We start from the raw sequence: 3,634 nt of genomic DNA, 5'->3' as shown, positions 1-3,634 counted from the left end.
TTTATCAAATATGGAAATACTCTTTATTTTATGATTAAATTACCAAAACCATATTTTTTATACTTTTTGTTATTTTAAAATATAATTATATATTATTAATGGTACGAAAAGTTTTTTGGAACTAAGCAAACATTTGTTTATGTTTTATAGAAGTTAAAAAATTCACATCAATATATTTAAATGCACGATAGATGTCAAATACACATGTTCGATAGTACAAAAGTGTTCTATAAGTTCAGCGAATATTTGTTTTACAGTACATGAACAATTGTTAAATACTATATATACTGACCACTATTCAAAAAGTAACTAAATTGTATTTTTGTTATATGCATATTATTAGTACTAGCAAAAGTGCCCGTGCGTTGCAACGGGAAAAAAAATTCATAATTTTCAATGTTCGTGATCACATTTTGCTGCATCACGGATATATGCTATCACTACTATAAAAGCAGAAAATGTTAGCACAACACTGAAATTTGAAAGTGCTAAACGCAAGTAAAATTTTGTAACATAACACAGGAATTTTCAATCACTTAATCTGTACGTCAAAAATTGTTTGCGACACCGCATAACAATAACCACATTGGTTTGAACGCCAAAGATTTTTATTGTAATATACAACACTTAATTTATTTATTTGCAAACATAACATTTTTATTGCATGCCAACAATTTCAATTACCTCTAGTGGCTATAGCTTTGCATCAGAAACGTGGGAAGATCCGAGGCGGTGGTATATGTGCTTCCGCCTTCCCCACGACGATGCGGCTCTCCAAACTGTCCTCCATGGCAGTCTCTCTCCCTTTCGGCAGCGCCGCTCGTCCATCAGACCCTCGCCTTCGTTGCATGGTGCAGGAGAACTCAATCCCGCCTCGCCTCCTCTCTTTTACTTCCTGAATCCTGCCTTCTTCATATGCATGTGCGGTTCTGGCCTCTATTTTCCTTGCCCCTCATTCGTATATACGCCTTCAGTGAAGGTAATTCATTCCTGATGATATTTGTAATCAAATAAGACCCACTACACTTTGCTTATTGAGCCTCAAGGTGGTTTATTGGTTTCAAATGAAAGACATATATAAATTGGTCAATTCGGGTTTAAGAAAGCAAGGGGGACTATTTAATAGACAAACGAATCAGAACTTGGACACATAACCTAACGCTAGCTCAGTGGTAGCTATTGCTCGTACGTGAGCCTAGGTTAAGAGTTTGATCCCCTTATCCCACACCTGACGGACAAAGGACTTTTGACGTATGAAAGAAAGGAAGACAAACGTATAAAAACAGGAGAAAGAAGCGTTCATCTCTTTAATAGTAGGTATAAACATGTGAAGCTTAGAACAAATGCGTAGCTTGACTATAAAGCGTTATTTTAGAATCTTGCTTGCAACTGTTTGAATAGAAGAGAAGAATTGCTTCGTTCTTCTCCATCAGAAACATGCTTGATATGCCTCAGAGAACAAGCCTCTAGATTATTTTATATGAAGATATACTGTGTGCATAATAAAAGACCAAATTACGTGTAGTAGATCGGACAGTTCATGCCAAATATTTTCTTCTTTCTCGAGATGGAGTGGTTTTGGGGGACTGGCTTTAAGCTTTCCAATACTCCTTTTATCTCCTCTTTGTCCTATACAAAGATGGATCAAGAAATCAAAATCAATTGAAATTGGAGAAAGCAATGATATTGGTATGTAAAATAATGACAGCGATGTTTCACGTGTCTTAGATTGAAAAACAACATAAAGCCTTGAGTAGCCCATATGTTCGGATATTATGAAGAGGCACCCTCATGCTTGCATTACCTCATAGTGTTGTTTTCATACTTATTCAGAAAGATGGCTGCAATGACTGTTCAAAAAGATCCAAACTTCTCCTGAAACATAATAGAAACGTTGCTGGCGCCCTGATATTTACTGCAAAAATATATTCTGAAACATCATTTTAAATAGGGCCACCTCCATCATTTCCTAACGAATATATGTGCAGCTCATCCGCTTAAAATGTATAGGAATACTAGAGAACAAAGCAAGTATCTATAGCTGAAGTTGTGTATGAATCTAAGAAAATCTTCAAGTTTGTGTTACTTGGAGATGGTTGTTAGTATGATAGACTGTTAGGCCATCCAAGTTCATCAGCTTTAGAACCCCCTTTTAAGTCACATCTGCAAGTGTTGGATGCCATAATAAAAGCAGTGGCATTCCATCGAACATGCCAGTGGAAAATCGTGTTGGACGGCGCTCATCGAAGATGACGAAGAAGCAGTCGCGCCGCCGAGCCTTGATCATCTTCTTGCGGAGTCTCGAACAACCATGACTGCCCAAGATGAATAATTGTTTTTTGACGTGAAGTCAGCAATGAAAAGTTTGGAGTGCATGGTAATAATATTATTAATATATCAAGCTGAAATCAAAACTTCATATGGAACAAAAGGTTTCCAGAAAATACTGATCCATTGACCATTTGTTGCACGTGCACTAAATCATAATGCATATTCAAGTGTCGATAAAATAGTAATATTCAAGTGTAACATCAGTACATATTTTGATTTACTGAGGGCTTAAGGCAAGTGGTATTCTTCTAAAAACATAATACTAATACCATGTCATTTTAGATGCAGTAGTTTCATGCATCAGTACCAACACTTTAGAACAACAAAATGCAATGTGTTTTAGAAACAAAACTCCAGAACACCCCAGGTAGTAAAATAAGTTGGCTAAGTAAATGTGAAATAAATAAGTAAATAAGAAATAAATAAGTAAGAAATTTTTGACATACCTGACATTGACAACGCTACGAAATCTCACCTCACTGGAATCGTCAAGCTCGGAGCACAGATGGACGGCGACGTCGACCGGGGAGACTCACAGCGACCCTTGGGACCTTGCTGGCGGCGGCGGCGGCATATCCTGTAACTGAGGGACCGGGGATTGAGAGGGAGCGAGATGGGATTTTGGAATTAGGCATCGACGGGATTGATAGATGGCTTCTAAATATCATGACAGAGACGGATATAGAGATAATTGAGAGAAATGTGTCCCCACCAGCTAGTTCAACCGACGCCGAACCCTGTCTTTGTTTGTCGATGCCTCAAACGCCTGCAACATGTAGGAGAAAAATCAAAGAAGGAAGTACAGCAACAGCTCTTGCGATGCAACCGTTGGCTGCCGTCACCGGAGGGGAGGGTGGGATGCAAGTTGATGAGCACGGGAGGCACATGGACCTCAAACAATATTTTTTTTTCTTATTTCAGTAGCAGCTTCCTAAATTCAAGATTGAACAACTCAACTAACAACTGCAGTTTAGTCAACCACAACTTGTGTATATCTCTTGTTTGTTGACAATAAATCAATATATCTCTCCCTAATAATAAAGCAAATACGGTTTCTGGTCGTCCGTCTTGAAAATTACCCCTAAAGTTTGCATAAATTACCCACCATACCACCGGTAATTAATAGAAAGCGTTTCACAAAGCGAAAAATCTTGGACTGAGCCGGCCCATGTAAAAACCTCCTATATTACGCTCTGCACGCTGGGAGAATATCCAGCACACCGAATGGGCCGGCCCATGCATAGGCGCCTCCTTTTAGTTCCGTTTATTTATTTATTTTCAGCTTCGTTTTATTTTTTTATTT

At 38.2% G+C, this 3,634-nt stretch overlaps 1 long non-coding RNA gene across 1 annotated transcript; it reads right to left on the bottom strand.

The window, feature by feature from the left end:
• Nucleotides 1-1,277: 1,277 nt before the first annotated feature.
• Nucleotides 1,278-1,955, bottom strand: LOC123441186. The gene is made up of 2 exons (XR_006630425.1): nt 1,805-1,955; nt 1,278-1,629 (listed from the first exon to the last, which is right to left on the bottom strand). It is a non-coding gene; the product is annotated as an uncharacterized LOC123441186 (long non-coding RNA).
• Nucleotides 1,956-3,634: the final 1,679 nt, after the last annotated feature.

This window comes from Hordeum vulgare, chromosome 3H (genome assembly GCF_904849725.1).
Source record: "Hordeum vulgare subsp. vulgare chromosome 3H, MorexV3_pseudomolecules_assembly, whole genome shotgun sequence".
In the NCBI taxonomy this organism is placed as follows: Eukaryota; Viridiplantae; Streptophyta; class Magnoliopsida; order Poales; family Poaceae; genus Hordeum; species Hordeum vulgare.
Note: the sequence above shows the minus strand (reverse complement) of the source record. Positions and strands in the feature narration are given on the sequence as shown.